The sequence below is a fragment of the Balaenoptera musculus genome, chromosome 4, assembly GCF_009873245.2.
Source record: "Balaenoptera musculus isolate JJ_BM4_2016_0621 chromosome 4, mBalMus1.pri.v3, whole genome shotgun sequence".
Lineage (NCBI taxonomy): Eukaryota > Metazoa > Chordata > Mammalia > Artiodactyla > Balaenopteridae > Balaenoptera > Balaenoptera musculus.
In genome coordinates this window covers 129056171-129068885 of record NC_045788.1, presented here as the reverse complement: position 1 = coordinate 129068885, position 12715 = coordinate 129056171, and the positions used below count along the sequence as shown (strand labels likewise).

Here is a 12715-nt window from a genome sequence, read left to right as displayed (position 1 = left end):
TGTTTTTGATTAAGGGGAATGTTTTCTCTCTCTATTCTACACTTAGAAGTTTTCTTCTATTCCTAGTTGGCAAAGATTTGAAAAAATACATAATGTAATGGTTACTAAATTTAATCTTTTTTTTTTCTTTTACATCCATTGAACTTTCAGCGTTGAGCCTTAAGATTAAGATTTTTTTTCCTTATTTCATTTTTTAGTAGTGCAATATAGTACAAAAATTGCCTTCCTTATGTTGAATCATGAATGCTCTCTTTTTACAAACCTCACTCAAGCAAAACGATGCATTTTTCTTTTATTTAATACACTGTTGAATTTGAAATGCTAAGGATCTAGCTCTCTTTTGTATCAGGGTTATGCTTCCTTAGGACATCGTTTCTGGAGCATTTGGTAGAACTACCCATAAAACTGATTGGGCTTGGTGCTTTTAGTGGGTGGTTCTCTGGTGTTTGGGGGAATCTTCTATAGGTTATTAGACTATTCAGGTATTTGCATTCTCTTTGAGTCAGTTTTTGAAATTTCTTTCTCACTAAAACATTTAAATTTGAGAAATAAAAATACAAAGTACTTGGATAACATTTTTAAAAACCTTGAATATCCACCACCCAGAACTGACAATTGGTAGTATTTTCTCATGTTTCCTTAAAATAGTTTTAAAATATAAGAACTAAAATATTACAAGTGAAGTGGATGTTCTTTCTGTACTCACCTTCAGTTCCATTTTGTAATCCTCAATCCAAAATAACTTCTTTCATGGATTTAGGATCCGTCTAACCCATGTTTTCATGCTTTTATTCATACATTCATAGACAACATCTGGCTTATGTATTTTCATATTTGTGTAACTGGTGATAGGTTGGACATATTGTTCTTCAAATTTCCTTTTCACTCAACATTATCTGAGATTTGTGTCTTGGTATATAAAGTTAATTTACTCCTCTTAATTGCCACATAGTTTTTTTGAAATTATAAAACAATTGCTAGCTGGCATGGATAAATATCAATTGGTAAACATTTAGTTTTTTCCAGGTTTTCACTGTTATGAACGACACTGTAATCAACTTTCTTAAACATGGCTTTTCCCTGGTCTTTTACAGACATTTCCTGGCATTCAACCCAGAGTGGATCAGCAGGGTTGTAATGTGTACACATTTTAAAATTTACTTGACATTTTCAATTTTCCAAATTTCTCCCCAAGCTAATTATACTTATTTATATTTCTGCCACTTCTTTGTGGCAGATTTTAATATTTAATATTGTTAGATTTATTTTTTGTTTATTTTAAATTAAATTGTTCTAATTGCTAACTGAGGTTAGGCATGTGTTCATATTTTCATCATTTGAGTTTCTTCCTTTGTGAATTGTTCAGTTTTGCATATTTTTCCTCTTTGGTTTTGTTTTTATTTTTACCAAGGTTGATAACATACATAGACCAAATAATTCTACATGATTTATTATGAAAAAACCATCCACTCTAACACCCCAGCACCCAACTTCTCATGTCTCATTTCCCAGGGGTGGCCATTTTCAACTTTTAGCTGTTTCTTTGCCATTTATTCCCATCTTTCTATATACCAAGCTTATAATGATATTATTTGATTTCTCAACTTTAGCATTATCTGTTGAGTTCCCATAGTAGGAGGTAAAGTTCTCATGATAGAAGGCAAGAATTTAATTCTTCTGCCTCAAATAAACAAATGTAATTGCCACCCCCTCTCTCCCCATGTTCTCAATATGATTATACCATGATTTTTTTACATTATTTTTTTATATAAATGCTACTCAAAACAGATGTGTAATATACTAGTTACATTTGCTTTCTTGTACAACTTTTTGCTTTTCCTTAAAGTTAATAATTATCCAGTATATTAGTTTCCTAGGCCTGTCATAACAAATTACTACAAACTAAGGGGTTTAAAAGAACAGAAGTTTATTCTCCCGTAGTTCTGGAAGTGAGAAACTGAAAATCAAGGTGTTGGATAGGCCATGCTCTCCATGAAGCCTCTAGGTAAGAATCCTTCCTTGCCTCTCCTAACTTCTGGGGGTTACCAGCAATCCTTGACCTTCCTTGGCTGTGGCAGTGTAACGCCCATCTCTGCCTTAGTCTTCACATGGCCTTCTTTCCTGTATGTCTTTGTATCTCCAAATCTTTCCTTATTAGGATACCAGTCATTAGATTTAGGGCCCTACCTATTCTAGTATGACCTCATTTTAACTTGATTATATTTGGAAAGATTCTATTTGCAAATAAGGGCATATACACAGAGGTGAGGGTGGGTGGATGGTTTAGGACCTCAACATGTCTTTTTGGGGATTATGATTCAACCCACAACACCTAGTGATAAGTACTTTTTCACTTGCATAGTTTTCTACATATCAAAGTTCAGCCTCAAAGTCTCTTCTAATTGTTTATCCTCTGCCTGCCCACCACCCCGCCCCACATATATTTAAAGACATTGAGAATACTGATTACTTCTATCTAATCTATTTAGGCACCAATATATGGCTCTGGGGTTCATTCCTTAGTTTTGCCTCTTCAGCTTCATTCTCAGGCTAATCCTCCTTTTGGTACCAAGATGGTTGCATCTTTACAGCTTCATGCCACCAAATTCAGTGGAAGAGTCTTTTTTTCCAGTTGCTTACACAGACAAGTCCTTATCATTCGCTCTTTCTTATTGGCTCCGAATAGGTCATGTGCTAATGATTGACTTGATCCTGTGACCAGGTAGATGACATGATCTCTCCCTGCCTCTCTTGGGACCCGGAGGGGGTGGGCCCACCACACCCAGAGAGCCAAAATGATCCACCAAAGCAAAATTGTGGTACTGATATAGATGCTGGGCAAAAAACATGAGCTGTCTACTACATGAAAGTTTTTCATATGTTTGGTAATTATTTGCCTTCAGTTTGTTATTGCATTTTGATTTTGTTTTTCAGTATTTTTTGCTATGCAGATATTTTAAAATATTTATTAAATCTACTTTTAAAGTTTCTGATTCTTGCATTGTGCTTAGTAATGTCTTTCCCACTCTCAGCTCTTTATTTTCTGGTTTTAAAGTATAGACTTCACTATATTAATTGGATCTACTTTACTAGTTAGGTCATTAGATGTTCTAGAATCTTATTTTATATCTACTTGATTTTCTATGGCCTGAATGAAGTGATTTAATTGTTTATAATCGACGCAATCAAAAGTCTTTCATTATTAGCATGCTTCTGTCTACTTATATATTTTTTGGTAGTTTTTGAATTTTCATGATATACCAGTTGGGTCATTGATATTTATGATCAATACATCTTATTTGAGGATTATGTTTACTATAAAATGTCTTTGTCTTGCTTACTGCTTTTTGTTGTGAATTCAACCTTGCTTAAGATTAAGAACACAACACCGCTTTCTTTTTGTTTCCATTTTCTTACTATGCCTTTGTCCTTTTTTCACTGTAATTTTTTCACCCTTAAACTTTGAAACACACACATGCGCACAAAGACATTATGATCTCGCGGTGTTCCCACTGATCAGCATCATATCCTCTCTTAATAAAGATAAAAATTTTAGCATGCTTTCACTTGTTTCTCCTAATGTCTCCCAACCCCATTTCCCATGTTGAGATCACCTGAGAATTTAGATGATACTTTTGATTTTTTTTAAAAACAGCTGACAGTGATTTTAATTTAATGACTCTACTGGCTCTCTGATCCACATATTTATGGTATCCCATGTTTTTTCCTAGGACTCATATTTAGCTGGAATACATCCTTTATTAATTATTACTGATGGTAATACCCCAAATATCTTTATTTTACTCTTCAACCTAAGAAGTAGTTTGTGTGTATAAAGAATTCTAGGTTGAGAATCATTTTCCCTTAGAATTTTGAAAATATTTCTCCAGTGTCTTCCCAACATCCAGTGCTGCTGATGAGATGTTGTGCCAATCTGAGTCTTATTCCTTTATAGAAAATTTAATTTTGGCCCTGGAAATGTATATTTTTGGTTTTCTGAAAGACTCAAGGTAGGAGATGCATATCCATAAGTAGATCTATATGTGTGATGGTTAATTTTATGTGTCAGCTTGGTTGAGCCATGGTGCCCAGAAACTTGGTGAAACTTTATTCTGGATGTTTCTGTGAGGGTGTTTTCAGATGAGATTAATATTTAAATCAGTTCACTTGTATTAAAGCAGATTGCTCTCCCCAGTGTGGGTGGGCTGACACCCAATCAGTTGAAGGTCTGAATAGAGTAAAAGACTGACCTCCCCAGAGCAAGAGGGAATTCTGCACCAGATAACCTTTGAACCTGCACTACCACATCAGTTCTTCTGGGGTCTCCAGCTTGCTGGACCACCTTGCATATCTTGGGACTTGTCAGCCTCTGTAATTGTGCAAGACAATGCCTTGAAATAGAACTCTTCCTATATATACACATCCTGGTTCTGTTTCTCTGGAGAACACCGACTAATACTATATGTGTATATATACTTTTCATTTTGTTAAATACTTGGTGGACTCTTTCAATGTGATCAGTCTTTCTTCCATCAGTTCTGGGAAGTGTATTTCTATGTTTTCTTTGATTTTCCCTCTCCTTCATTCTCTGTTCTTGTCTCCTGGAAATCCAGTCATATAGATGAAGATACACCTAGATGTCTTCAGGTCTTTTTATTTTTATTCTTTCAATCTGTCTTAGATTGGGCTACCTGAAATGGACTCTGAGGTGTGTGTACAGGAAGTTTATTGCCAAAGTTCTCTAAGAAACAATATCTGTTAGGGGGAGAGAGGCAAGGTAGGGAAAAGGGAGAAGTTGAGCCATGATGCAGTTGCAACCAAGGCCTCAGCTGACCTTACATGGAGCTCTGGAGCTGGGATGACCCTTCAGATTGTCCCAAATTCAAGCAAGGGGACTTGTGTGCCTTTGGGGAAAGGACATATAACCTTGGGCAGGCAATTCTCTTTCCTAAGGGCAATTCCTGGAGAGAGACTTGGCTGTGAGCTGTCAGCAGCCAAAGGTGGTGGAGTGCCTTGGTCCCTAAGGGGGAATCTGGGTGACATACTACAGCACTCCCTACACCATCTCTGCCATTTTGAGGGAAATTTTGGCTTCCAGCTAACGTGTCCTCTCTTTAGTTGAACATATTCTGCTTTTTGCCTTCTCTAGTGAGATTTTTATTTGGTAAGCCTTTTTCTTCCTAGTATAGGGTTTTAAAAAATAATAATCTTTTGTTTCATGGAGGCAATATCTATTCTCATCCCTTTGAGATTTATTTACTTTTTTTTTGAAGTTTCCATTTGTTTGCTGTATAAATTCGAATTTGGTGAAGTTTCCTTTTTTCATTATGTTGTATGTTTCTCTTTCATGGTGTTTGTTTACCTCAGGTGTTTAATTTTCGGTTGCATGCTCATCTTTGTAGCTGAGGTTCTGTTAGCCTACGTATGAAAGCAGTATGCATACCACAGTTAGCCTCCAGGGATTTTGAGAAGATGAGGAGTTGTGCTGCCAGGCAGAGCATACCAGTAACTTCTCTTAAGGAAGTGGAGCTCCCTGTTTCTCTTAAGCATGGCCTCTGGCCCAACACTCATATCCAGTACTCCAGTCTGTGTCTGTTATCTACTCAACAGAGGGAGTTAGAGGGGAGTTAGAAATCGCCTGCCTACTGCTCTGATATTGATGGAATCAGCCACCCTGGTGGTTGCTCCAGGATTCCCTCCAACTCCTTGTGTCCACAACCTGTACACTTGGCGTTCTCTGGTCACTCCTGACTTTCCTCTGGCAGTCACGTCCTTCCTGCTCCCTTTTTAGGATGAGTGGGACACTGTATCACCTCACTCCCTGTATCCTTTCCATCTTCCTTATAGTAAGTCTTCCTGGATTACTGAGGCTGCAACCCTCAAAAACTACATTTTTTAGATTCCCCTGAAGCTCCAGTTTTAGATGTGATTTAAATCCCACCAATCATTTACAACCACGTAAGTTCTGGAAGGAAGAGTGGAACACTCTGATGTAGAGGCTGACTTCTTGCCTGTGTTATTTCTGCTGGCAAGCTGAGTTGTAGAGGAGTTTGATTTTTTTGCAACAACTGTGACAGGATTCTCAGTGTTAGGCCTCTAGCTTCATGGGTATTGAGAGGCAGAGCACAGTTCCTTCATTTTGCAGCTGTGGATGGGGGTGTATGTGATTTGAGTCTGCAGTTAGCAGCTGCAGCAGCTGATTCCTGATTCCATGGTTTCCTGACTGTGGCAGGGCCAGTAGCTCAGTTCTGTAATGTGCCTTTAGGAGGTGTTCCTGGAAGTTCAGTTCAGAGCTGATCTTCTTTAAACCTTTCAATGATTATAATACCCATTGGATATCGTATTTTAAAAATTCCTTTTAGCTTGAACTAATTAGAGTAGATCCTATGGTATGCAACAAAACCCTCACTGATACATGGGGATTCCCTGCATTTTCTGGTATGTTGTGATAATACCTTCTTATTTCAGAGATGTTTTACATTTGTTATTTTAAGGATATTTGGTTCCATCATTACTGGTGGTATTGGTGGTATGGTAGTAAAATCAAATGCTTAGTCAGGCATTTTGATTTCATCTTCCTAGTGAGAATTCTTTTTTCTCAGCGGCAATGGAGTCTAATACCATATTGCAACAAGGTATATTTCTACTCTTAAAAAGGCTTTGGTATAAGCCTCTTACATAAGAGAGAATATCTTCTCTTTTTTTCTGGCAAGATATATTTAGCTGGTTCTTGTCTCATCTTAGCCTGGCTTGCATTTTAATAGAAACCACAAGTTGCAGCTGGCTCTCTTCATGACATCCAAGAGTGGAACCAACCTTGATTAGTTTCCAAGTCTCCTCTTGGTGTAAGGGGGTTATGTAGATTATTTAAGTTAATTCCACTATAGTTTAGTAGTTAGTGAAATAACACATGAGTCAAAGATAGATCATTTTTAGTGCATCTTCAAGAATGACTCTAAATCTTTCCAACAAAAGAATTCTTTTCAAAAATTTTTGTTTGTTTGTTTTCATAAAGCATCAACCTTTCAGGGTTGTTCACTACACTTAAAACACTATGACACAGACTGGGAGAAAATATTTGCAAAAGACACGTAAAGTACTGTTATCCAAGATATACAAAGAACACTCAAAACTCAAGGATAAGAAAACAAACAACCTAATTAAAAGCTGAGCAAAAGATCTGAACAGACACCTCACCAAAGAAGACATACAGATTGTAAGTAAGTATAGTTAGGAAATCTCAAATTAAAACAATGAGATATGAGTATACACCTATTAGAATCGCCAAAATCCAAAACACTGATAACACCAAATGCTGGTAAAGATGTGGAGCAATAAGAACTCTCATATGTTGCTGGTGGGAATGCAAAATGGTACAGCTACTTTGGAAGACAGTTTTGTGGTTTCTTACAAAACTAAACATACTCTTACCATATGATCCAGCAATCCTTGATATTTATCCAAAGGAATGGAGAACTTAAATCCAAACAAAAGCAGCTTTATTCATAATTGCCCACATTTGGAAGCAACCAAGATGTCCTTCAGTAGGTGAGTGGATATATAAACTGTGATACGTCACAGACAATGAAATATTATTCAGCTCTCGAAAGAAATGAACTATCAAGCCATGAAAAGACATGGAGGAAAGTTAAATGTATATTTTGAAGGGAAAGAAGCCAAACTGAAAAGGTGATATATGGTATGATTCTAACTATATGACATTCTGGAAAAGGACAAACTATAGAAACAGTAAAAATATCAGTGGTTGCCAGGGTTTAGTGGGGAAGGAGGGTGAACAGACAGAGGCTAGAGGATTTTTAGGGCAGTGAAACTATTCTGTAAGATACAAAATGGTGGATACATGGCATTATACATTCATCAAAGCCCATAGCATGTGCAACACTAAGACTGAAGCCTAATTGTAAACTATGGACTTTGGGTGATAATAATGTGTCAGTGAAGGTTCATCGATTGTAGCAAATATCTCGCTTTGGTGGGGGATGTTGATTGTGGGCAGGCAGTATGTGTGTAGGGGAAGAGGGTGTATTTAAACTCTGTACTTTCCATTCAGTTTTGCTGTGAATCTAAAATAGCTGTAAAAAACAAACTATGACACACTAAAATATATATATTTGTTATTGGTTAGATTTAGAAGTATAATTTTAAATATTTTAATGAAAATTACAGTTAAATGTGGAGTCAAAGATAAGCATGTTTTAGTTAATGAAATGCCTTCTATTATTATTACTATTATCATAATTATTATTGACTTAAAAATCCTCAGTAGACCTTATAAATTTAGTGATCAATGATGTTCATATTGAAAAATACATATATATATACTTGACAGAATTGGTTTTTGTTCTTCTGACCTTGCTGTTGTTAATATTCTCATGGTATAAAAATCTCAGTTAAAAATGTTAAAAAGAATCTCTCCAATACTACACAGCCAGCACAGTAAGCGGTATGGTTACCTGCCAATACAGCTCTTTTTGCATCAGCCAGTTGAACTGTTAAGATGGTTACTCATCCACTGGATAATTTCACAACCCTCTTCTTAAACTTGGTTGCTTTGGACACATTCTACCCTGGAAACAAAATCTAGGCTCCATAATACATTCAGAAATAGTACACTCATGTCTCTTTTCCAGCTGGTACTGGTAGGGTTGACACATTTACTTCTGCACCATAGGAACGGCTGCTAGAAAAGCTCAAGTGTGCATTCAATTCCATTACTTTGGCACAATGCAAAGTCACGTAGAAAAGGGAGACTCTCTCAGCCTCTCTATATTGGAAAATTAATTCTTTTAAGTGCTTTAAAAAATCTCTACATGTGCTCAGATCTTATGAACTTAGGATCAGCAATGACCTCATCACCTTCAGCTGGTCTAAAAGTTATCTTTGGCTGCTGTGTACTTTATGAAATCTTGTTAATTATGACTGTTTTTCCTAGTTATAAGTCCTTCTGGGTAAATTTTTATAAAACATTCATTTTTATCACTTACATAACCACATAAAATATTTTCATTGGTGTCAAAATGTCATGTTATTGCCAAACAGATTCCATTTCAATTTCTAGAAATTATTGGAAAGTTAATATTCACATTTTAATGGCACCCTTGCTGTAGTCTTAAGTCATGTTTTCCTGAAATTCCCAACAGAAGTCATCATTACATTGTGTTTATACAGGATAAAGCACAGAAATAGACAACATTTCCAGTTAATCTCTGTGGTTAATGATTACCCTTTCCTTTTTTTTAAAAAAAGACAAATCATGAATAAAATTCAGGGTCTTTTTGAAACTAAGTTTTCATGAAAATGATCATCGTTCATACTCATCATTCACTTCTCTTTTCTGCACAGTGATATTTTAGTTTAGGAATCATAAACTGAATCTTTCCCCTGGCTTATGAAACTTTACCCTATCCATTTCTATTTAAAGTGAGGTTAGGTAAGAAAGTCATATTCCTACCTAGGCTTTTGGTTTCTCTGTAGAGATGTCAATTCAAGAAAACTCAATCTCGACATTGTTACCGAGTCCCAAGCTCGTACAGCTCGCTGCATGACAAGCCAATAAATCTAGAGAAGAGTTCAGGAATAGCAGCTTTATTCAGAAAGCCATCAGTCTGAGAAGATGGTGGACTAGTGTCCCAAAGAACCATCTTACTTGAGTTAGAATTCAGGCTTCTTTTATACTAAAAGGGAGGGGGTGTGACTGATTGTTGCAAACTTCTTGGTGCTGTAATTCTTTGTTCTTGCGGTTGTCCACGGTAGGTCTGGTCACAATGTTCCTATAAACCTCCAGCAAGACAAATTATTCTTTGTTCTGCAACTTTTTTTCTCTATATGAATGGAAAAGTGTTATACATTGCCCCCTACATATGAACCTTCAAGTTGTGAACTTTCAAAGATGCGAACCTGCGTTCCCATGTCCAATCATGTAAATTAGTTCACATGTCTGGAGTACATTGTCACGTGCGTGCATCCTCTACAAGTGGTTGTGCTTTTGTGTACTTTACAGTACTGTGTGGAGTACAGTAGTACAGTATCTTTATTTCAAGCCCAGGATGTGAGTGAAATTGCAGCTTGCCTTCCATCCCCTATTGCTGACAATCCTTCAGCTCTACCATCTCCCACCTCCTCTCCCCGCTCCAGTCAGTAAGTCTTCTTGCCTGTTCACTCGATGCCAGCCCCTGTATGCCAGCTGTTGTACTGTACTACTGTACTTTTCAAGGTACTGTACTGTAAGATTAAAAATGTTTTCTTTATTTTTTGTGTTTGTTTTTTATGTATTATTTGTGTGAAAAGTGTTATAAACCTATTACAGTACAGTACTATATAGCCGATTGTGTGAGTTGGGTACCTAGGCTAACTTTGTTGGACTTACAAACAAATTGGTCTTACGAATGTGCTATGAGAATGGAACTCGTTCATATGTAGGGGACTTACTGTACCTTTAAAGGTTAGAGCCTTGAGAATGAGCTATCCTGTATATTTCAGGCTATAGGCAACTTTCTTTTACAAAAGGTGCAGAGCCAGCATGACTAAGCACAGGCAACAGAGCACAAAGATTAGAGCTAAAGGAATACATCCAATATGGAGTCAGGTTTGTTCTTCTCTGTTACAACCTCATTTCAAGAATGTAATTGTTTAACTGCAAAGCTACACTTTTGGGTAGAAAACACCCTTTGGAGGTTGCACATTGAAGCCATGTTTAGAGATCTGGAGAAATGAGCTTTTAGCAGTAATCACATTTACTTTGTCCCCAGTCTGGAAGAAGTCCCCACGAGAGCTGGAGGATGACTGAAGAGCTGACTTTGATTGTGGTTGCCAGAACATGTACCGTCACTCTGAGACTTTTCTTTGCCTGGATCTTGCACATCCCCTCCTATGGACCAAATTGTGGTGCCCCCTCCCCACAATTCTTATGTAGAAGCCATAATCCCCAATGTGATGGTATTTGGAGGTGGGGCCTTTGGGTGATAATTGGGCTTAGATGAGGTCATGAGAGGGCAGGCCTTTATGATGGGATTAATGTCCTTGTAAGGAGAGACATCAGAGAGTTTGCTGTCTCTCTTTCTCCCTGCCATGTGAGTACCTCGTGAGACGGCAGCCATCACAAGCCAGGAGAAAGGCTCTCACCAGAACTCAACCATGCTGGCACCCTGATCTCAGACATCCAGCCTCCAAAACTCCGAGAAATACGTTGTTTAAGGTCTCTTAGTCAGTGATATTTTGTTATGGTAGCCCTAGCTTACTAATATGTCCCCCAAGGACAAGATACTTGGAGCCAGAGCACACACAAAGGGTCTGGTGGGGAATTCAGGTGGTGTTCCAGGCAGTTCAGGAACACATGTTTTACACTTTCAATTACTGCCTCTTTCAGTGTATAAATAGAACCTCAGAAGATGGTTAAGCTGAAGAGAGAGCCTTAAGAGGACAGCATTCCAGCAGGATCAATTAACAGTTTGTAAGTAAAATTATCATTTTTGCCTATACTGATTGCTAATGAAATTCTTAAAGTAGTTGTTATTCTTAAGAAAGTTGAATTGATAGTTTAAGTTATGGAATGTTCTGAGCTGGGCCCTATGCCTTCCTCATATTATTCTCATTAAATATTTGTTGTTTTGAGTAAAAATGTTTTCTACTTCATGGCATAAATTTAGCAAAGAATAGGAGGCCTATTCAGGAACTTTATTACATTCTTGTGAGAGAGTATACCTTTATGGCTCACTTATACTAGAAGTGGCACTAATTACTTGGGAATGTGAGTGAAAATTTGCCCTGGCAAATTTGGAAAAGCAGCTTAAAATAGCTCATATAGGGACTTCCCTGGTGGTGCTGTGGTTAAGAATCTGCCTGCCAATGCAGGGGACACGGGTTCGAGCCCTGGTCTGGGAAGATCCCACATGACGCAGAGCAACTAAGCCCATGCGCCAAAACTACAGAGCCTGCTCTCTAGAGCTCGCGAGCCACAACTACTGTGCCTGCATGCCACAACTATTGAAGCCCACGCGCCTAGAGCCCATGCTCCTCAACAAGGGACACCACCGCGGTGAGAAGCCTGCGCACCGCAATGAAGAGTAGCCCCCGCTCACTGCAACTGGAGAAAGCCTGCGCGCAGCAACGAAGACCCAATGCAGCCAAAAAAAAGAAAAAAAAATAGCTCATATACACATGGAGTTTTTCTCTCCAGTCTTGACTCAGGCACTTATTATCTTGACTTTCTGTAAGTCATCAGAGCATAAATGTAAATTACTTCTGTTTTCCCCCAGTTTTACTGAGATGTAATTGCCATATAACATTGTATAATTTTAAGATGTACAACATAATGATCTGATATATGTGTATATTGGGAAATGATCACCACAATAAATGTAGTTAACATTCATCACCTCACATAGTCACACATTTTTTTCTTGTGATGAGAACTTTTAAAATCTACTCTTTTGGCAACTTCCAAATATACACTACAGCATTGTTATCTATAGTCATCATGTTGTACATTACATCCCAGAACTTAAATGCCTGGCATTTGTTTTTAATAAGTAGGATTTGGCAGTTTTTAGAAGTAATTTAAGGTGGAAGTTTGCACCTTTTGACCTTTTGTACCTTTTAAATTGGGTGAAGGTGATCAAAAAGTACAAGCTTCCAGCTTAAATTACTTCTAGAAACTGCCAAATCCTACTAATCAAAACCAAATGCCGAGCACATG

At 37.5% G+C, this 12715-nt stretch overlaps 1 long non-coding RNA gene across 2 annotated transcripts in view; it reads left to right on the top strand.

Moving 5' to 3' along the window:
- Positions 1–1920: 1920 nt before the first annotated feature.
- LOC118895005 overlaps positions 1921–12715 on the top strand; it is a 38504-nt gene continuing 27709 nt past the window's right edge. For both annotated transcript variants that reach the window (XR_005019807.1, XR_005019808.1), the window contains exons 1-2: positions 1921–2005; positions 11387–11470. This is a non-coding gene — a long non-coding RNA (uncharacterized LOC118895005). The remainder of the gene's footprint in view (positions 2006–11386; positions 11471–12715) is intronic.